We start from the raw sequence: 23,727 nt of genomic DNA on the forward strand, positions 1-23,727 counted from the left end.
AAAAGAAAAATCAGAGGTACAATTTAATATGCTTTATGGCTGTCGAGCAATTCAAAAAATTAATCACAATTAATCGCACAGTTAAACAATAGAATGTTTTCCACATTTTCAAATACATTGATTTCAATTACAACACAGAATGCAAAGGGTACAGTGCTCACTTTATATTAATTTTATTATAAATATTTGCACTGTAAAAATAAAAGAAATTGTATTTTTCAATTCACTCAAGTACTGTAGTGCAATCTCTTTATCATGAAAGTTGAACTTCCAAATGTAGAATTATGAACAAAAAATAACTGCACTCAAAAATAAAACAATGTAAAACTTTAGAGCCTACAAGTCCACTCAGTCCTACTTCTTGTACAGCCAATCGCTCAGACAAACAAGTTTGTTTACATTTGCAGGAGATAATGCTGCCCACTTCTTGTTTACAATGTAACCTGAAAGTGAGACCAGGCGTTCACATGGCACTGTTGTAGCTGGCGTTGCAAAATATTTACGAGACAGATGCGCTAAAGATTCATATGTCCCTTCATGCTTCAACCACCATTCCAGACGACATGTGTCCATAAACAAACTTGTTTTTCTTAGCGATTGGGTGAACACGAAATAGGACTGAGTGGACTTGTATGCTCTAAAGTTTTACATTGTTTTGTTTTTGAGTGCAGTTATGTAACAAACAAAAAAATCTACATTTGTAAGTTGCGCTTTCACGATAAAGAGATTGCACTTTTATGAGGTGAATTGAATAATACTCTTTTGTTTATCATTTTTACAGTGCAAATATTTGTAATAAAAATAATATAAAGTGAGCACTGTACACTTTGTATTCTGTGTTCTAACTGAAATCAATATTTGAAAAATCATTGAATTATAGACTTTAAGGTCAGAAGGGACTGTTATGATCATCTAGTCTGACTTCCTGCACAACGCAGTCCACAAAATCTCACCCACCCACTCCTGTAACAAACCCCTAACCTATGTCTGAGTTACTGAAGTCCTCAAATCATCGTTTAAAGACTTCAAGGTGCAGAGAATCCTCCAGCAAGTGACCCGTGCCCCATGCTGCAGAGGAAGGTGAAAAACCCCCAGGGCCTCTGCCAATCTGCCCTCGAGGAAAATTCCTTCCCGACCCCAAATACGGCGATCAGCTAAACCCTGAGCATATGGGCAAGACTCACCAGCCAGACACCCAGGAAAGAATTCTCTGTAGTAACTCAGATCCCACCCTATCTAGTGTCCCATCACAGGCCATTGGGCATATTTACCACAAATAGTCAAAGATCAATTAATTGCCAAAATTAGGCTATCCCATCATACCATCCCCTCCATAAATTTATCAAGCTCAGTCTTGAAGCCAGATATGTCTTTTGCCCCCACTGCTCCCCTTGGAAGGCTGTTCCAGAACTTCACTCCTCTGATGGTTAGAAACCTTGGTCTAATTTCAAGTCTAAACTTCCTGATAGCCAGTTTATATCCATTTGTTCTTGTGTCCACATTGGTACTGAGCTTAAATCATTCCTCTCCCTCCCTGGTATTTATCCCTCTGATATATTTATAGAGAGCAATCATATCTCCCCTCAGCCTTCTTTTGGTTAGGCTAAACAAGCCAAGCTCTTTGAGTCTCCTTTCATAAGACAGGTTTTCCATTTCTCGGATCATCCTAGTAGCTCTTCTCTGTACCTGTTCCAGTTTGAATTCATCCTTGCAGGGGGGAGGGTTAGCTCAGTGATTTGAGCATTGGCCTGCTAAACCTAGGGTTGTGAGTTCAATCCTTGAGGGGGCCATTTAGGGATCTGGGACAAAAATCTGTCTGGGGATTGGTCCTGCTTTGAGCATGGAGTTGGACTAGATGACTTCCTGAGGTCCCTTCCAACCCTGATATTCTATGATTCTATGAAATGGTCTATGATTCTTAAACATAGGAGACCAGAACTGCACACAGTATTCCAGATGAGGTCTCACCAGTGCCTTTTATAACAGTACTAACACCTCCTTATCTCTACTGGAAATACCTCGCCTGATGCACCCCAAGACCACGTTAGCTTTTTTCACAGCCATATCACATTGGCGGCTCATAGTCATCCTGTGATCAACCAATACTCCGAGGTCCTTCTCCTCCTCTGTTACTTCCAACTGATGCATCCCCAGCTTATAACAAAAATTCTTGTTATTAATCCCTAAATGCATGACCTTGCACTTTTCACTATTAAATTTCATCCTATTACTATTACTCCAGTTTACAAGGTCATCCAGATCTTCCTGTATGATATCCCAGTCCTTCTATGTATTAGCAATACTTCCCAGCTTCGTGTCATCCGCAAACTTTATTAGCACATTCCCACTTTTTGTGCCAAGGTCAGAAATAAAAAGATTAAATAAGACTGGTCCCAAAACTGATCCCTGAGGAACTCCACTAGTAACCTCCCTCCAGCCTGACAGTTCACCTTTCAGTATGACCCGTTGTAGTCTCCCCTTTAACCAGTTCCTTATCCATCTTTCAATTTTCATATTGATCCCCATCTTTTCCAATTTAGCTCATAATTCCCCATGTGGAACCGTATCAAATGCCTTACTGAAATCGAGGTAAATTAGATCCACTGCATTTCCTTTGTCTAAGAAATCTGTTACCTTCTCAACAAAGGAGATCAGGTTGGTTTGGCATGATCTACCTTTTGTAAAACCATGTTTGTATTTTGTCCCAATTACCATTGACCTCAATGTCCTTAACTACTTTCTCCTTCAAAAATTTTTCCAAGACATTGCATACTACAGATGTCAAACTAACAGGCCTGTAGTTACCTGGATCACTTTTTTTTCCCTTTCTTAAAAATAGAAACTATGTTAGCAATTCTCCAGTCATACGATACAACCCCTGAGTTTACAGATTCATTAAAAATTCTTGCTAATGGGCTTGCAATTTCATGTGCCAGTTCCTTTAATATTCTTGGATGAAGATTATCTGGGCCCCCCGATTTAGTCCCATTAAGCTGTTCGAGTTTGGCTTCTACCTCAGATGTGGTAATATCTACCTCCATATCCTCATTCCCATCTGTCATCCTGCCATTATCCCTAAGCTCCTCATTAGCCTCATTAAAGACTGAGGCAAAGTATTTGTTTAGATATTGGGCCATGCCTAGATTATCCTTAACCTCCACTCCATCCTCAGTGTTTAGCGGTCCCACTTCTTCTCTCTTTGTTTTCTTCTCATTTATATGGCTACTGAACCTTTTACTACTGGTTTTAATTCCCTTTGCAAGGTCCAACTCTACATGGCTTTTGGCCTCTCTCACTTTATCCCTACATGTTCTGACCTCAATAAGGTAGCTTTCCTTGCTGATCATTCCCATCTTTCACTCCTTGTAGGCTTTCTGCTTTTTCTTAATCACCTCTCTGAGATGCTTGCTCGTCCAGCTTGGTCTACAATTCCTGCCTATGAATTCTTTCCCCTTTCTTGGGATGCAGGCGTCTGATAGTTTCTGCAACTTTGACTTGAAGTAATTCCAGGCCTCCTCTGCCTTTAGATCCACAAGTTCTTTAGTCCAATCCACGTCCCTAACTAATTTCCTTAATTTTTTTAAAGTTAGCCCTTTTGAAATCAAAAACCCTAGTCACAGATCTATTTTTGTTTTTCTTCTATGAGATCCTCACTACTCACCAAAACCAAATCTAAAATGGCATCCCCTCTTGTTGGTTCAGCAACTACTTGGTAGAAAAACATCCAAAATATTTAATAAATTTCAATTTGGTATTCTATTGTTTAACAGTGTGATTAAAACTGTGATTAATTTTTAATTGCAATTAATTTTTTTAGTTATTGCATAAGTTAACTATGATTAATCAACAGCCCTAATATGATTTATGGCTTTTCTGTAACAAAGTACAACTACTGTACCAGTTCCTTTATATCTCCCCGTATTCTAATTTATAAGCAGTAAGACTTATACAGAATATTGTTTACATGCTTGTTACTACTACATAATTAATATAATCATAACAATGCAGCCCCAATTGTAAAGATAGTCAGTGCCTTCTATCTTGAAAATATTTTTACACAGAAGAAAAAAGCAAATTTCTGGCATTTTCTCACTCATATCACTGGTCTACAATTTTTGAGAAGTCGTCTGCTTCAGAGATAAAATGTGCTATTTATTATGTATTTTGACATGCTGAATTCAAATATGACAATTAAAACAACTGATTGGCTACTGTTTCTAAGATATTTAAGTTTTTACATTTTATGTCTATGTATATTGTGTAGATAGAGTTTTAATCATAAATTGTAAACCTAGGTCTTTTCATGTGTTTATGGTTGCTTTACATGATAATATTTCACCTGTCCTGTTTATGTAACACTTTAAAAATCAGCAAAAGGGTTATATAAATAAAATTTACTATGAAACAAAAGGCAAAAAACTATTCTATACATAGAATAGTCCTATTCAGGGTCTACTCGGTGCTTCTTGGCTTGTCTCTTGTATTCATTAAATGGAGCATCTCTTGTCACTGTCCAGCAATAGTCTGCAAGCATTGATGGGCTCCATTTGCCCTGATAGCGTTTCTCCATTGTTGCAATGTCCTGGTGAAATCGCTCGCCGTGCTCGTCGCTCACTGCTCCGCAGTTCGGTGGGAAAAAAATCTAGATGAGAGTGCAAAAAATGTATCTTTAGTGACATGTTGCAACCAAGGCTTTTGTATGCCTTGAGGAGGTTTTCCACCAACAACCTGTAGTTGTCTGTCTTGTTGTTTCTGAGAAAATTTATTGCCACTAACTGGAAGGCTTTCCATGCCGTCTTTTCCTTGCCACGCAGTGCATGGTCAAATGCATCATCTCGAAGAAGTTCACGAATCTGAGGACCAACAAAGACAGCTTCACTTAACCTTGGAAATTTTCCACGGAGGTACTTGAAAGCTGCTTGTGTTTTGTCAATGGCCTTGACAAAGTTCTTCATCAGACCCAACTTGATGTGTAAGGGTGGTAACAAAATCTTCCTTGATTCAACAAGTGGTGGATGCTGAACACTTTTCCTCCCAGGCTCCAATGACTGTCGGAGTGGCCAGTCTTTCTTGATGTAGTGGGAATCTCTTGCACGACTATCCCATTCGCAGAGAAAACAGCAGTACTTTGTGTATCCAGTCTGCAGACCAAGCAAGAGAGCAACAACCTTCAAATCGCCACAAAGCTGCCACTGATGTTGGCCATAGTTTATGCACCTCAAAAGTTGTTTCATGTTGTCATAGGTTTCCTTCATATGGACTGCATGACCAACTGGAATTGATGGCAAAACATTGCCATTATGCAGTAAAACAGCTTTAAGACTCGTCTTCGATGAATCAATGAACAGTCTCCACTCATCTGGATCGTGAACGATGTTGAGGGCTGCCATCACACCATCGATGTTGTTGCAGGCTACAAGATCACCTTCCATGAAGAAGAATGGGACAAGATCCTTTTGACGGTCACGGAACATGGAAACCCTAACATCACCTGCCAGGAGATTCCACTGCTGTAGTCTGGAGCCCAACAGCTTTGCCTTACTCTTGGGTAGTTCCAAATCCCTGACAAGGTCATTCAGTTCACCTTGTGTTATGAGGTGTGGTTCGGAGGAGGAGGATGGGAGAAAATGTGGGTCCTGTGACATTGATGGTTCAGGACCAGAAGTTTCATCCTCTTCCTCTTCCTCGTCTGACTCAAGTGAGAATGATTCTGGTGCATCAGGAACCGGCAGTCCTTCTCCGTGGGGTACTGGGCGTATAGCTGATGGACTGTTTGGATAATGCACAGTCCACTTTTTCTTCTTTGACACACCTTTCCCAACTGGAGGCACCATGCAGAAGTAACAATTGCTGGTATGATCTGTTGGCTCTCTCCAAATCATTGGCACTGCAAAAGGCATAGATTTCCTTTTCCTGTTCAACCACTGGCGAAGATTTGTTGCACAAGTGTTGCAGCATATGTGTGGGGCCCACCTCTTGTCCTGATCTCCAATTTTGCAGCCAAAATAAAGGTGATAGGCTTTCTTAACCATAGTGGTTATACTGCGCTTTTGTGATGCAAAAGTCACTTCACCACAAACATAGCAGAAGTTATCTGCACTGTTCACACAAGTACGAGGCATCTCTGCTCACTTTGGCTAAACAGAAATGTGTCCCTTTGCAAAATCAAACACTGACAAATAAGAGAGCACGACACTGTATGATTTCTAGAGCTGATATAGGGCAATTTGTTCAGCAGAGTGATGTAAGCTTCATTATGATTGCATCATCCATGACTTCTAGGAATAACATGATGCAATTCATATCATGTATGACGCAATACCAGCTTCAGATTGCATCATTCATTGTTTTGCCTAAAAAGCAAGTACTGTCCAAACCCAGTCATAGATTTATTCATAGATCCAGTCAAAGATGTATTTTAGTCATTTCTGGTTTAAATTGAGATCCCTTCCCTTTATAACTCGCTTATCCTCCGCCATTCCCAAGTCAAGGGTCGTATATACTGACCCAATAGCATATCTTGAAAACTAGAGCCAATCAACAATTTTAAGCATCATTTTCGTTCTCAGTGACCCAGAATTAGTAAAGTTTGACTACATTTATTTCAGAAGCATTTTGGCTGTAGAGCAGTGTATCCAAAAGAAGAATGCAACACTGAAAATTATTAACCTAGCTCTGATTATCACATTGGTAGTTTGATTGTTGGAGGCTGATAATTTTATTAATTTTGTTTGTTCAAAGGGGCAAAAAAAAACCAAGTATCCATTAAAATATATAAAAAAGTTGTATCTGTCCTGAGCTGGATTTTAAAAGTTTTATATAAGAGGAAAAAATTGTGTGTACACAAGGATTTAAGATATCTCTTGGAATCTGTGTAGAGTTGTTTTACTTACTGTATATCAAACTAAGCTGTGGTTTAAACTACGAGTTTTGGTCGAATTTAGCAGCGTTAGATAGATTTAACCCTGCACCCGTCCACACGATGAACCCATTTTTGTCGACTTAAAGGGCTCTTAAAATCGATTTCTGTACTCCTCCCCGATGAGGGGATTAGCGCTGAAATCGACCCTGGTGGGTCGAATTTGGGTAGTGTGGATGCAATTCGATGGTATTGGCCTCCGGGAGCTATCCCAGAATGCTCCATTGTGACCGCCCTGGACAGCACTCTCAACTCAGATGCCCTGGCCAGGTAGATAGGAAAAGCCCCGCGAACTTTTGAATTTCATTTCCTGTTTGGCCAGCATAGCGAGCTGATCAGCACAGGTGACCATGCAGAGCTCATCAGCACAGGTGACCATGGAGTCCCAGAATCGCAAAAGAGCTCCAGCATGGACCGAACGGGAGGTACTGCATCTGATCGTTGTATGAGGAGACGAATCCGTGCTATCCGAACTCCGTTCCAAAAGACAAAATGCCAGAATATTTGAAAAAAATCTCCAAGGGCACGAAGGACAGAGGTTATAACAGGGACCCACAGCAGTGCCGCGTGAAAGTTAAGGAGCTCAGGCAAGCCTACCAAAGAACCAGAGAGGCAAACGGCCGCTCCGGGTCAGAGCCCCAGACATGCCGCTTCTATGATGAACTGCATATCATTCTAGGGGGTGCCCCTACAACTATCCCACCCCTGTGCTCTCCTCCTCCCCCACCCTGCCTGTGCTACCTTGGCAGTTATTCCCCCATTTGTGTGACGAAATAAAGAACACATGAATTTGAAACAAAAATGACTTTATTGCCTCTGCAAGCGGAGATCAAAGGGGGGATGGGAGGGCGGATGGCTTACAGGAAAGTAGAGTGAACCAAGGGGGCGGGTTTTCATCAAGGAGAAACAAACAGAACTTTCACACCGTAGCCTGGCCAGTCATGAAACTGGTTTTCAAAGCTTCTCTGATGCACAGAGCGCCCTGCTGTGCTCTTCTAACCGCCCTGGTGTCTGGCTGTGCGTAATCAGCGGCCAGGCGATTTGCCTCAACCTGTCATAAACGTCTTCCCCTTACTCTCACAGATATTGGGGAGCACACAGCAAGCAGTAATAACAATGGGAATATTGGTTTCACTGAAGTCTAACCGAGTCAGTAAACTGCGCCAGCGAGCTTTTAAGCGTCCAAAGGCACATTCTACCACCATTCTGAACTTGCTCAGCCTATAGTTGAACTGCTCCTTACTACTGTCCAGGCTTCATGAGCCATGGGAGCAAGGGGTAGGCTGGGGTAGGTGCGACCGCGTGGTGCTGCTGACTGGGAGAGCAGCCTGAGGCAGAAGCCTCCAGCTGGCATGATATTCCAGGCAGGACAGTCTCCATTAGACGGAACTTAAAAAAGAGAATGACCTGGAGTCATTCCCATTTTTGTCCAGGCGCCCCCGACCGACGACGATGGATAGCAGTCGTATTGCACCGTCTGCCATCTGCAAAACAAGGCAAGGGGATGCTGCTGTGTAGCACTGCAGTACTGCATCTGCCAGCAGCACCCAAGAAACATACAGTGACAGTGAGCTGAGTGGGCTCCATGCTTGCCATGGTATGTCGTCTGCACGGGTAACCCAGGAAAAAAGGCGAGAAACAATTTTTTGCCGTTGCTTTCACGGAGGGAGGGAGAGAGGGGGGCCTGACGACATGTACCCAGAACTACCCGCGACAATGTTTTTGCCCCATTAGACATTGGGAGCTCAACCCAGAATTCCAATGTGCGGCGGAGACTGCAGGAACTGTGGGATAGCTACCACAGTGCAACGCTCCGAAAGTCGACGCTAGCCTCGGTACTGTGGACGCACACCACCGACTTAATGCGCTTAGTGGGGACACACACAATCGACTGTATCAAATCGATTTCTAAAAAATCGACTTCTATTAAATCGACCTAATTTCGTAGTGTAGACATACCCTAAGAATCCAACCACATTATTGTAATGTGCTGCATAGATAAAACAATCTATCAGATGGACATTTTATGGAGAACCATGCCACCTGACATGTGAATTAGTAATCATTTGTATTATAGTAGCACCTAGAGGTCCAAACCCGGATAGGGTCCACTGTGGTTAACCACTGTATAAATGCTTTTAACAATTTCAGTACAAAGAACAACACTTAAAAAATGTCAACTGTGAGCAGGAACTTTCCCTAGAGACTGGATAGGCACATTCAGGGAAGGAACAGAGACTTATCAGTTTTAGCAAAATTTAAGCTTTCATTTTGTAAAAAACAAACAAAACTTGACATGTAAGTACGTGGGCCTTCAGGCTGAGAAAACGGTCCAAAAGTGGATTGTAACCAACACTGTCATCTTTTTGAGTCTGCAGACAGACCCTCTACAACAGAGGTGGGCAAACTACAGCCCGCAGGCCACATCTGGCCCACAGGACCCTCCTGCCTGGCCCCTGAGCTTCTGGCCCAGGAGGCTAGCCCCCAGCCCCTCCCGTGCTGTTCTCCCTCCCTGCAGCCTCAGTTCGCTCCGCCACCGGCACAATGCTCTGGGTGGCGAGCTCCTGGGGCAGCGCAGCTGCAGAGTCCGGCCTGACCCGGTTCTCTGTGCTGCACGGTGGTGACGGCGTGGCTGGCTACAGCCGGGCAGCGCAGCTGTAGCGCCGCCAGTCACCAGTGCTCCAGGCAGCGTGGGGGTTGGATAAAGGGCAGGGAAGTTCGGGGTGGTGGTCAGGGGACGGGGGTGTGGATAGGGGTCGGGGAACAGGGGGGTTGAATGGGGGCAGGGGTCCTGGGGGGGCAGTCAGGAATGAGAGGAGGGGTTGGATGGGGCAGCGGGGGGCAGTCAGGGGCAGGGGATCCAGAGGCAGTCAGGGGACAGGGAAAAGGGGGTGGTTGGATGGGGCAGGGGTCCCCGGGGAGCAGTCCGGAAGGGGGGGGATTGGATGGGGTGGTGAGGGGCAGTCAGGGGACAGGAAGGGTTGGATGGGGTAGGAGTTCCCGGGGGGAGGTGTGGATGGGGGTGAGGGCCGGGCCATGACCCCCTCTCCTAACCGGCCCTCCATACAATTTCCAAAACCCAATGCGGCCCTCAGGCCAAAACGGCCAACATAGGAGTGAGAGGCTTAAAGCCCTAACTATAGCCCCAGCGCACAATGCAAGTAGGCAGAAGTTATACAGAGGTAAACTCCCCTCAAGTAGGGAGAGAAATGAAAAGAAGGGCAGTAATGCAAGCCCGAGTCTGCCAACCCAGGCTCAGAGGCTTGCAGCCAGGTGCTGCTACTGGTTCTGTAGACGTACTCTTAGGCCTGAGCTACAGAGGCACCTTTTGAGGTTTGCAAAACTCCCCCAGACTGAGAAACCTAGAAATGTAAATGAGAATTGAAGATTTTTGTAATAAAAGCATTTAGCTCTTTGTCTTGCAAAGAATTTTGAAAAAGTAGGTTTAAAAGGAACAGGCAGATAAACTTCAGTTAAGTTTGAGGTGTTTCCCAAACAATAATATCAGTGATCCTCCCCAAAATCTTTAGGCCAGTCCTGTGTGTACTGCTGTGATCATGGCAGATAGATATCTTTTATGTATTGGAAGGGGGAACAGCAATTGCTTTGCAGGCCTACACAAAAATGCCAAGGTTGGCTCTGGTAGGCCGTTCCTTTTCATTTCAGTGGAGTATTGACTGAAGACTGTCTTTGCTTTATCTCTGAAAATGGCTATTTGTCTCAAACTTTGGGAGGTTTCAACCATCTCCCACTTATCTTCACTTCTCTCTCAAATCGGTCACAAAATTTCATGCACCAGCCTCCATTTCTTTGATTTCTTCCATTGAAGACTATCAGTTTTTTACAAGCATTAATAAATCAAGCTTCACCTCTCCCAGTGTTTAGATAGGAGTGGATGCCAAGGCAGATAAAGGTTAAATTACTTGCCCAAGGCCACGTAGCATATTGGCAACAGAGCCAGGAGCAAGTTCTGAACCCTACAGTTTAGCCAGGAGACAAGACTTCCTTGTCTGCACTATTAAAAAATAAACCCCCAACTACTATAGACATGCTGTATTAGGGTGGCTGGGCCGGGCTGGCCTGCCTGCATAGTAATACACACAGTATATATATCCATGAACATTCTGCCAAAGTTTAATCAGAGTGTGTGTCTAAGTTCCCTCTAAGCTGCGCGGCCGTGCAGCAGGTCATCGAGGGCCGCAGCCAGGCGGGGAGAGGCGCTTCTCCCCGCATAGCCACGGCCCTGGCCCCAGAGCTGCCTACAGCCGGTCGGGGAGAGTCGTCTCTCCCCTGGCCCCGGGCTGTTGTGGCAAGAGAGGGCTGGGGGGAGTCCTCTCTCCCCGCCGCAGCCCTGGGGCACTCTGAACCCCAACCTTCTGCCCCAGCCCTGAGCCCCCTTCCAACCGCCAAACCCCTTGGCCCCATCCCCGCCACACATCACCTCCATCTTGGTGCACATAACAAAATTCATTCCGCACATGGAAGTAAAAAATTAGAGGGAACATTGGTACTTGTCCTCCAGCATCATTTGTGAAGAAGAGGCCACATATTATAGGCATACAGCCATAAAGAACATAGACCACTTGGCTTTCCATTTACATTTGGCTTAAATACAATTCCAAAAGGAAAGCAAAGAAACCAACACTGATGCTAGTTAAATGTTTGCATACATAGAAAAAAAGAAAAACACCTTTACTGCAAACACAGATAACTTCAGAACAAGCACTTTAACAAGGCATTATAGCACAGATCATAAGTTGTTATGACAGCAGGAAGCATACAGACACATTTATAACTGGCCTGGAGAAAGACTGTTTCTGAAAAATAAATGTAATTAAATGCAGCAATGAAAAAAATCTACTGAATGGATGGCAAAAGAAAAAGTTTGCCAGTACTCAAATATTAGTCTAAAGAAAAATATTTGCCACTTAATAGTCTTTACAGTGATGAAGGGCAGTAGAGTAAAACAAATGTAATACAGTAGTATGCCACAACATTTTGTGTTGAGCCCATTTTACTGTTGTATAAATAAAATAAATTGCGAGACTGGCAAGACTTCAGAGATATTGCAGAAGTAGTGGAATAATTTGTCAATGTCCATTGGTTACTGAGTAAGTCAATATTGCTAAAAATATTAAACAGTCCTCCAAAATGAGCCAAGATACGAGCAGGATGGCTGCTTACAGAATCCTGGACCCAGTACAGAAGAACTTCTTGTACTTATATGAGAGGAAGAAGAAACGGAAAAGCTTATGATTTGATTACTGTACCTCTGGAAAATCTCCCCATATATCAGTAAATCTCATACAAATTGATGACAATCACAGTATTTAAAAGAGCCTTTAAAATATTATACTCTGAAAAGTGACCATATGAAAATTGCCTGCTCTTTATCAGAGATCTATTCCCTGAACAGTATGTACTCAAAGTCAAATCTACCCAGTTTACTGACCCCAAAAAAATGTTATATGCTATTTTATGCTCGTTAACCCTCCAGTGCACCAGATATGGGAGGATCAGCTCACTTTAACATAATTGTTGATGCATCAAAGAAATTATTTAAGAAGTTATAGCTTCAGTGTTGAAGGCTATCTTCACATATACCAGTAAAACTCCACTGAAGTCAATGGGGTACAGCGGTTTAATAGAGCAGAATTTGGTTTGCAAAATCTTTATTCCTGGTGATGATGCATAAGAAACAAAAAAATCTGATTCTGATAAGATTCTCAGATCCCAGGTTGAGTTTACAAGAACTGGTACTTAGAAAAAAACAACAACTTACAACATTTGAACTGGAAATAAATTATAAAGATGGAACAGCACTTTTAATATCCAAAAATATTTTGAAGACCCAATTGTACATTCTTCAAAAGTTAAAGTACAAGTCATTTTGAAGTTTATCAAGTTTACATACACATTGTAACTAGTTTCAGAGTGGTAGCCGTGTTAGTCTGTATCAGCAAAAACAACGAGGAGTACTTGTGGCACCTTAGAGACTAACATTTATTTGGGCATAAGCTTTTGTGGGCTATAACTCACTTCATCAGATGCATGGAGTGGAAAATACAGTAGGAAGATATATATAACAGTAACAAAGATGGGAGTTGCCTTACCAAGTGGGGGGGGTCGAGACAATTCAATTAAAGTGGGCTATTATCGACAGGACGAAAAATCACTTTTGTAGTGGTAATCAGCGTGGCTCATTTCAAACAGTTGACAAGAAGGTGCGAGTAACAGTAGGGGGAAATTAGCATGGGGAAATTAGTTTTTATAGTGACACATCCACTCCCAGTCTTTATTCAGGCCTAATTTGATGGTGTCCAGTTTGCAAATTAATTCCAGTTCTGCAGTTTCTCATTGGAGTCTGTTTTTGAAGTTTTTTTGTTGAAGAATTGCCCCTTTTAAGTCTGTTATTGAGCGTCCAGGGAGACTGAAGTGTTCTCCGACTGGTTTTTGAATGTTATAATTCTTGACGTCTGATTTGTGTCCATTTATTCTTTTGCGTAGAGACTGTCTGGTTTGGCCAATGTACATGGCAGAGGGGCATTGCTGGCACGATGGCATATATCACATTGGTAGATGTGCAGGCGAATGAGCCCCTGATGGTGTGGCTGATGTGGTTAGGTCCTATGATGGTCCCATGGAATCCTTTCACCAAGGATCAAAAAGAAATAGATTTACTCTGTGACACATTAGGGAAACTTCAGTGATTGTTCTTCCTTTTATAGAAGTAAACGAGTATTAAGTTGAAATGTCAACTTCAGAGTTGTTTGAAAATGTTCCAGTGAAACAGTTTTCCATTGGAAAATGCTAATTTGGCCAAATCAAAACATTTTGTGAGAATATATCAATTTAATCAAAAATGTCTATGAAAAATTAGCAGAGTCCTTTGTTTTCACAAACTCAAAGTACTTCACTACAATTTTATCATTTTGACTCATATTACGTATAAATATAAACATTGAAAACAAGTCGAAAAAGTGCTTCAACCTTATTGAAACAACCTTATCAAAGATTTTGGTATTTCCAAAACAAAATTTTCATTTAGCAGGATATTTCAAATTTGCAACTTTTTGTTCGAGTTTGGAATTAAAGGAAATTTCAAAATGTCAGAATTTCCCAGGAAACTGAAATTGAGTTTTGAACAGCACTAGTCGACTTCAAACAAGGAGTTGAAAGTAACTTCAGATACTACATCTGCCACTGAGTCTCCCTACCAATTTTTGTGGATTTACAATCATTTACTTCTGTTTTTAAATTTTTTTTAAATGTTTCTCTTTCTCCTCTGTATGTGTGAGATAATTAACTATATGCAAGGAGGGGTAAAAAAAAATGAAACTGAAAACAGAGAAAAAACATTTTATTCTGTCTCTTTCAACTGCAGTAATTTTAGATGTTACCTCTAACAATATATACATTTTCAAACAGAAGTGTGATTTAAGTTGATCCTATCCCTTCAAGTTAAATTTTGTTCATTCCCTTCCCACAGAAGGATATGACACGCACCTTTATCTTCCTTTGGAAAAGGAAGCGTGTGTCTGGGAAGGGAAGCAAAATAACTAAAATAAAAATAAAAAAAGACAACTGTTCTCTCTATGAAAATTTTACTTGTGAACTAATGTTAGTAGAGCTAGAAAAATAGTTTACCACAAACTAGTGGATGAATGGGTATCATCAGCTTCTGCAGAATGCAAGTCTTACAAAAATTTTAGATTTCTAGTCTGTACGATTATGCCGAAACAGTCCTTGCACATTTGGGAGGTAAACTGATGCAGGGCATTCTCCTAAACTTGTGGACAATTCCAATGCCTCTACTCTTGCTTAGAGCTTTTCCTAGGTGCCACAGAATGCAAACTGACCCTTCTCTTCTCATTTTTCATTCTTGCCATTCAGAACTGTGTCCAGAAGTTAAACTGACAAGAACTAGGTCAATTTTGCTCTATTCCTGATAGTTGGAAACGCTAAGAGCGTCCACAGTGTCAGGCACGGATGCAGAGGACTCAATAAAGGCGGGGGAGGGGGGAGAGAGAGGGGAATACAGTAGCAGAGACACATCTCTCAAAGCAGCCAGGATGCTGGGATTGATAATATAAAGTGGCAGACACCCATCGCTAACACTGCCACAGCCAGGAGGCTCTGGGAGGAGACATGGGAGAAACAGAAAACTCTTTTCTTCCAGCAGCTAAAGATTAAGGGTGCTTCAAATTTATCAGACTCCTTTTAGGCAGAGGATGATAGAAAAGATGAGGCCACCCAAGTAGCTACAGGGAGAGCACCTCATTAGAAACACCATGATCCCTTTCCAGCAGTTAAAGGTTGAAGGTATTGCCCCAAATTAGTCCTCCTCCATCCCCATTTTGTTTTGGTCTTTGGCTAGTAGGTTCAGTTCTATTAGGTGTCTGGTAAAATCTCCAAGCCCTATGTTTTGTGATATGTTTGGGTGGATGGATGGGTGGGATAAATTAGAAAAAGAGGAATTTTATTGAAATGAGGTGGAGTGTGGAAGAGAAGAAAGAGGAGAGAAAATATGGGGGAGGAGGCAAATATCACAATGTAGGGGGAAACAGAGTGATAAGGAGATGGAGGAAGAAAGGAAAACAGCAAAGATGACACCATGATTTAGTATCAGAAAAGAAAGAAATGAACCAAGGCCAGGAAGATGAAACAAAGCCAGGAGAGATGTAATAAGTTACATGTTTTAAAAGTTATTAAATAGAATAAGGTTCAATATGAACTCATGTTTGAATGAGTAATGAGGAGGTCTAGTTGTTTTGCCTGAGATTCAGCGTGAAGGCACTTATTTCAAGTGAGGACTTGAACCCAGAATCTCTTCTTGGTCCTTTGCTCTATTCTATTACTAGAGTGCTTAGACATATGACGCTAACTAGCTGAATTTTGGTTAAATGAGAAGTTATGGAAAAAAGGGAATTCGAACCAAAGTGCTCTTTCTGCAATGATTGTAGTCCTAAAACCTAGAAGCCTGAACTTCTGACTGAGGCACATCACTTCTTTTGAAACCTGATTTAAAGATGAAGGCTAAAGTTGGAAATCCTAACTGTGTTGTTTCACTTTGTTGGTTTATTGCTATGGTTACTATCTTTTTCACTCTGTGCAACATAAGACTCTAGCATTATTTTATACCATATTGAAGACTACACTATTCAACAGCAAGGCTAAGCTGTAAGGAAGGAAATATATTATTTCCAGCCAAAACAAAATTTTATTTTCACGTCTACATTGAAACAAGCGTTAAAGCCCATGGTATTTTGATCAATACATTAAAATGTGGAATTCAGTAACAGGAGAGCAGGGAACAAAGGTAAGAGATGAACAGAACAAGAACTCTGCCTCAGAATGGTTTGAGGGATGGGAAAATGTTTCTGCCTCTTCCTTTGTTGACCTAGCTCAGCCATCTTAATGTAACAGACTCCAAGGTGGAGAGAAAGGGAACATTAAACAGCGGATTCTTCTCACTTAGGGGCAGGATGTGGGAGGGTGTCAAAGAAATCCACAGGCAGGAAAGTTCTGTAAGGTTCCCCTCAGAGTTTCCTTCTGAACACTTTCTCAAATGATAGGAGTTTGGGAGGCTACACATCTTGTAGGAGCAAAGCTGCACAAGCCTGTGGATCATTGAAGGGAATGGGACCCCAAACAGACAGGCAAGGAGCTGTTCATCCTCACATACCCTGGCAGTATAGCTCCAGGATGAGCTACTACTAAGCAGTCACAGAAGGGATGCAGGATGCGTTAATGCACCTGTATTTCAGTGCATCAAGCTGAGCAGAGGACAGTGCCACAGGCATCAATCAGCTTCCTGCTCTTATCTTCACACCATATTCCTCTGCTCCTCCTCCTTTTAGCACCACAGAGGCCATTCTGCATGCACTTGTGGTGGGGAACGACCAGGGGTTCCCACAAGAAGACAAGTCTTGCAGACATAGGAAAACCAACAGCATAAAACAAATAAACTGGAAATAAAGAAGAGAAAAGCACTATGGAGTATAATGATCATCTACACCAGTCCAGGAGAGAGAATTCCACTATCCAGAGCATCATTCAATGCTACCAAGGAAGCAACTTCAGAGTAATACACATAATAGAAGTATTTTCCAAGTACACACAATGTAATTAAAGAGGTCTATAAATTTGAACAATGTCATGTGATAAACCTTATTTAAACTACAGAGGTGTGTGTTAAGGAAAGTTACCACCACGGCAAACCTAAAAAAGATATATGGGGCATATAGGGAAAAAAGAGCCACTTAGCACTGATAACTTAAAATAAGTAAAATTAGTAAAGAAACAACTTAATTGAATATCATGTTCTCAATCCCAGCTGCCTTTTTCACCACCTTTGATATTCCTCAAACCCTCCCCAGAGGACCTTGCTGATTTCTTCAAAGAACATATTGACAAAACACGTGACCTTCCTCCTCCCCTCAGCATGCCTTCCTTTCCCTTCCCCCTTTCCTTCCTATAACTCTCCTCTCCCTTCACAGATAGAAGTTTAATGTCTGCTTTCCTCTAACGCAAACCCAAACTTTTAAGGGTCACGCCCCTACCCCTTACTCCTGTCCGCACACACACCCCCGAGCCGGGGCCAGAAGCAGGGCCGCAAATTCTGGGGGGACGCAGGGGACAGGACAGGAGTAAGGGGGCCAAGGTTGGGGCTGCAGCTAGGAGTGGGTCTGGGAGTGGGGCTGCAGCTGGGGTGGGAGCGAAGCCACAGCCGGGCTGCAGTGGGGGCCGGCAGCCGGGCCCGCGGCCAAATGCAGTTCTGCTCCCAGCAATGCCCCCAGCCTCAGCCCATGTCAAACTAACCCAATATCCTTCTTTGACAGGGTAATGAGTCTTATAGACGGGAGAAAGTAGTAGATGTGCTATATCTTGACTTTAGTAAGGTTTTTGATACTGTCTCACATGACCTCATAAGCAAACTAGGAAAATATAGCCTAGGTGAACCTATTATAAGGTGGGTGAATAACCGGTCGGGAAACCATATTCAGAGAATAGTTATCACTGGTTCACAGTCAAGCTGGAAGGGCATGTCAAGTGGGGTCTGGCAGGGATCTGTCCTTGGTCCAATTTTATTCAATATCTTCATAAATTATTTCGATAATGGCATAGAGAGTACAAATATAAAGTTTAAAGATGATGCCAAGCTGGTCAGGTTGTAAGCGCTTTTGACTACAGGATTAGAATTCAAAATGATCTTGACAAACTGGAGAAATGGCCTAAATTAAATAGGATGAAATTCAATAAGAACAAATGCAAAGTACTCCACTTAGGAAGGAATAAGCAATTGCACAAATAGGCAAAATGGGAAATGCCTGCCAAGAAGAAGTACTGCAGAAAAGGATCTGGGGCTTATAGCAGATCACAAACTAAACATGAGTCAACAATGTAATACTGCTGGGGGGGGGAAAGCGAACATCATTCTGGGATGTATTAGCAAGACACAAGAAGTAATTCTTCCAATCTACTCAGCATTGATAAAGCCGCAACTAGAGTACTACTTGTGGCACCTTAGAGACTAACAAATGTATTTAAGCATAAGCTTTCGTGGGCTTATGCTCAAATTAATTTGTTAGTCTCTAAGGTGCCACAGGTACCCCTAGTTCTTTTTGCTGATACAGACTAACACGGCTACCACTCTGAAACTAGAGTACTGTGTCCAGTTCCAGGCATCACACTTCAGAAAAGATGTGGACAAACTGGAAAAAGTCCAGAAGAGAGTAACAAAAATGAGAAAAGATCTAGAAAACATGACCTAAAAGAAAAGATGGAAAAAATTGGATTTGTTTAATCTGGAGAAGAGAAGACTCAGGGTGGTCATTATAACAATCTTCAAATATGTAAAAAGTTGTTATAAAGAGAATGATGATAAATTGTTATCCTTATCCACTGAAGACAGGACAAGAAGTAATGGGCTTAAATTGCAGCAAAGGAGATTTAGGTACATAAGGAAAACCTAACTGTAAGGGTAGTAAGCACTGGAACAAATTACCTAGGGAGGCTGTGAAATATCTGACATTGCGGGGTTTTAAGAATAGATTAGACAAACACCTGTCAGGGATAGTCTACATCATACTTAATCCTGCCTCAGTCTATGGGGCTGGACTAGATGACCTATCAAGGTCCCTTCCAGTTCTACATTGCTATGATTCTATAAGGATAGCAAAGTACTGGAATAGGTTACCAAGGGAGGTTATGGAATCCCCATCACTGGAGGGGATTTTAAGAACAGGTTAGACAAACACCTGTCACAGATGGTCTAGGTATACTTGATCCTGATTTAGCATGAAGGGGATGGAGTAGATGACCTTGAGGTCCCTTTCAGCCCTACATTTTAGCCATTCCAGCCATGATTCTATAATTACCACCTCCATCAGATTCAGCTAAATCCTGAACATCACCTGAAATGTGAAGCTGAGGTTCCTACTACTAGCTCTTTGCTACTATGTCATTTTTCATTCCCTATCTTCCTTTTTTTGCCTTCTGTCAAGTAAGAGTCTGGTTTAGCCAGCTAAAACAACTCTACTTTTTGCAACATTGCCATGAGCCTGTGACTGGAAAGGCAGGTAAAAGTAAAGCCTGAAACAGCCTGGCACTGGTAAAAGTTTGCAAGGTCTCAGTGTGGCTGATAAGATCATATGCTGTGCCTTCTGGTTTCCCAGTAACCAGTCTGAAATTGAGAATGAGAAAGAGAAAGAAACTACATTTTCTGTCTTTGCTATTCTTTTCCTTTCCCACTTTTTTCTTTAAGACAAATGCACACAAGAAGTATCACACTCAATCACAACAGTAGCAACAAAAGCCACCATCTTCTAAATATTCTCTTTTCCCCAAAAATGGACAGCTGTTTGGGGGGGGGCGGGAAAGAAAAAAAAAAGGCTTTCAAACAGGGAATTTTCCCCCTATGAAAAACTACACAACAAAAGAGAAAGGGAATAAGGGGAAGTTGTTTTATGGTGTTTATTTCAATGGGAGTCATCAGCGATAACACAAAATCTTGGACAACATTTCACTGTTTAATATTAATTAATGTTCACAAAAACAAGGAATTTTATTAACACTTTACTCCTTGTTGGGCCACAGGCTCACCTCCTCTACAGAACAAATCCTCATAAAATCTTGCTCTTCCCTGAAAAATATGACAACCTGGCCAAAGAGAATGCTAGGCAAAAAAAAACCCCACTTCATTCTGTTCAATTACACTAATATTAATTGGGGAAAATGTTGGAGAACTCAGAAAAATATAATATAAATATAATATAAATTACATTCAAGTGGTAAGGTTTAAGAATTTGGGGGAATTCTTTTAGTACTGAAGAATTGTATGTATGAACTGGACTGTGATCAATTTGATTTAAAGCAACTTAAAGTTGGCAAATATAAGACCAATAACAATGTTTCCACTTTAAAAAAAAAAAATCCAATAAGTGTTTTTAAGCAAATCAACATTTCCCCATACAGAGTTTGAAGTCAAACATTTTAGCACAAAGAACTTGAAAGTAAAATTGGCTATATAAACAAAAGTGAAACTAAATTAATAGATTTATATTATTCAAGGTAGGGAAATACAAGTAAACTAAAAACATAAAATAGTGACAAGTAAACTGGATTTTTAGAATTCTTTACTGTTCATAATCTACAGCAAATAAATTTATCACAGATATATTTTGTACACAAACACATTTTATTTAATTCAGGTGACAGTATCCTATTAAATTGTTCTTCAAACTGATACCATCATGAGAAGCACAAACTTTGGAAACAAAGAAAAAACTGTATACAGATCATTCCTTCTCACATATTTTTGTTACCTTTTTCACACACCAAAAATAACTGCCAGTCCCAGAATCAATATTCAGTATGAAAGCAAGCCCAGTTTTGATTAATAAGCATCTGCTAGACAAGATACAAATAAACATTGTTATCTTCGATTGTAATCTCTTTGGGGCATGGAATAGGTTTTTCTATATGTTAGTAAACAGCTGCATTAATAAAAAATAATTTTAATAAGGCAACAGTCTGCATTTGTTCCATTTCATTGGTTTCAGTTCTATCTATGACAACAACTACATGCAAAAGGCATGTTTGGGTTCTTCAATTACATAGTTCAACTGTAATCCATCTCATTAGATGCCAAAACATTAGTCATCCATATTCTCTGAAGCCAAAAAAAGACACACATTTATAAAATGCAATCAGAATAGATCTGTCAAACAAGGTCCTAAACTGTATTTGTAGAGTGTCATCCCAAACAATGTGTGATTAGTTTCCCAAATTATCTCACAAAGCATCCTCTGCTACAGCTGTCTGTGCCTTCCACCTACCCTCTTCATGTCCTGCTAAGCAGGGATGCAGTTTACAAGGGTAGCATTGTATGTGTCTTCCTGAAAAAGCACAACATCCTTTGAATCCTACAACACAAAGAGCACCTCCACTTCCAAGACTTCATCACACCCTTCTCTTGAAATTATCAAAATGCTGGGAATTCCATCCCTAGTTTCTGAAACAGCAGTGCAGAGAATGAGCAGTACTAGTTAATTGTCCATATCTCTCCAGCATTTATCACTGCACTGTACAGAAGCCAACTATCAATATTAACAATCTCTCTGTCCAAAACAAATTTTAATTCATATACCATCTACTTTCTTACTAATGCATAGAAGAGGCAATGAAATGCAAAGGCTTCCTTTCTATTTAGCCAAAAACTTAAAATACTACAAGGCTGTTCACAGACTTCTTAAAGGGGAGGGAAAATGGACAGATTTTGAGATTATTTATATTACAACCATAGAAAATCAAACTGCTGTAAAGGCCTTTGATTCTCTACCCTATGAAGGGCCTTCTCACTGAATGAGCTGGTTAATGCCTCTTAGACTGGGCACCAAATCTAGAGTAGGAGACATCAATACTATAGATTGTTCACAGTATTGCTGCATACAGGGTGTCTGAGGTGATGATGGGAGGGTGCATGAATCCTATAAACAAAGAAACTGCGATATAATGAATACCACATGCTTGCACTGTAACAAATAGGAACAAAAAATTACCTGATGGAAAGAGAAATATATACACCTTGGACAAATTTTCATCTCTCTATTTTGCATAAAATGCTAAAGTATTTGCAAAGGAGGAAAGTGTCAATATTAGCAACAGTCCCCCTCCACACACACACACTCACGAGGATATAGTGATGATGAGCAAATTGATTTACCCTAGTCATGCTCTAGGGCAGGGGTTCTCAACCTTTTTCTTTCTGAGGCCCCTCCAACATGCTATAAGAACTCCACAACCTCCCTGTGCTACAATAACTGGTTTTCTGCATATAAAAGCCAGGGCCAGCATTAGGGGGTAGCAAGCAGAGCTACTGCCTGGGGCCTCATGCCACAGGAGCCCCCATGAAGCTACATTGCTCAGGCTTCAGCTTCAGCCCCGGGTGGCGGAGCTCATGGCCTGGGCTTCAACCCCGTGCAGCAGGACTTTGACTTTCTGCCCTGGGCTCCAGCGAGTCTAATGCTGGAGATGCCAGGTCCTGGGGATACCAGGTGCCAGTGGCAGAAATAGGCAGGTGTCCTGGGTCCCTCCAATCCTGGAGAAAGAGAGAGACAGCAAGGGTGAGGGCCCCTGGGCATCTCAGTGTTAGGGCAGAGAAGAGGATTCCTGGGGTCTCATCTGAACTGTGTGTGAAAGAGAGTGAGACACACAGGCAGGGATGGGGTAGGTGGGGGGATTGCAAAGTCTCAGCTGACCCAGCTAGATGTGACAGGGATGGGGGTAGGGAGGATCTTGTGCAGGGGGGGTTCTGGGTCTCACCTGACCTTGGGATGAGGGAGGGTGAGTAACAGGAATGGGGGTATCTTAGGGATTGGCCTCACCTGTTGCATGCACAAAAGAGATTGTGGATACAGTTCTGGGTCTCACCTGTCCTGGAGTGAGGGGCTGTCCCAAGGCATCACCTGTCCTGGCGGGTGTTTCAGAGATATCTAGAGTATTTGTGACAACTATGTGGAGAAGATATCCCAGGGTCTCAATTGTCCCAAGGATGTGTTGCAAGAGCTGTCAGGAATATGGATGTTGGGGGGCAGTCCTGGGTGTCACTTGTTTCAGGAGAGCAGGGGTAAGTTAAAGTGATGGGGGTGGTCCCAGGGTCTCACCTGTTCTGAGGGTGTGCAGCTGTAGCAGTGGAGAGGTGCCTCAGGAATACCCCCAGGTAGGGGAGTGTTTGTGACAGAGATGAGCAAGGGAGAGCATTCCAGGGTCTCACCTATCCTGGGAAGAATGAGTGATAGAGATGGGAGGCAGTTCTGATCTCACCAGTCCCTGGAGAGGGAGTTTGCAACATAGATGAGGAGGTTTCCCAGGGACTCACCTGCTGGAAGGGCTGGGGGCAAGTGACAGGAATAGGAGGGTGTCAGGAATGGGATATGGGTGTGTGTCCCAACGGTGTGTGGGATCTCGGGTCGTGGGGGCAGGAGGGGTCTCGAGGAGGGGGCAGGAGGGGTGTCAGGGTGTGGGGGAGGGATCTCGGGGTGTGGGGTCAGGCGGGGGTGGAGTATCCGGAGGGGTCTTGAGAAGGGGGCAGGAGGGGTCTCTGGGTGTGGGGACAGGAGGGGTCTCGAGGAGGGGGCAGGCGGGGTGTGGGGGCAGGTGGGTCTCAGGGTGTGGGGGAGGGGTCTCGAGGAGGGGGCAGGAGGGATCTCTGGGTGTGGGGTCAGGTGGGGTTGGGTGGAGGGGAGCAGTTTCGAGAAGGGGGCAGGAGAGGTCTCTGGGTGTGGGGGCAGGAGGGGTCTCGAGGA

The 23,727-nt window shown here is 42.4% G+C and overlaps 1 protein-coding gene across 1 annotated transcript in view; it reads right to left on the minus strand.

The window, feature by feature from the left end:
- The window catches only part of RALGPS1 (Ral GEF with PH domain and SH3 binding motif 1), a 381,204-nt gene that overhangs the window by 347,603 nt on the left and 9,874 nt on the right, over nt 1-23,727 (minus strand). Inside the window, exon 3 of the mRNA XM_065418741.1 lies at nt 23,086-23,200. The gene's annotated coding sequence lies outside the window, so the exon portion shown is untranslated. The remainder of the gene's footprint in view (nt 1-23,085; nt 23,201-23,727) is intronic.

Source organism: Emys orbicularis, chromosome 18 (assembly GCF_028017835.1).
Source record: "Emys orbicularis isolate rEmyOrb1 chromosome 18, rEmyOrb1.hap1, whole genome shotgun sequence".
NCBI classification, from domain to species: domain Eukaryota; kingdom Metazoa; phylum Chordata; order Testudines; family Emydidae; genus Emys; species Emys orbicularis.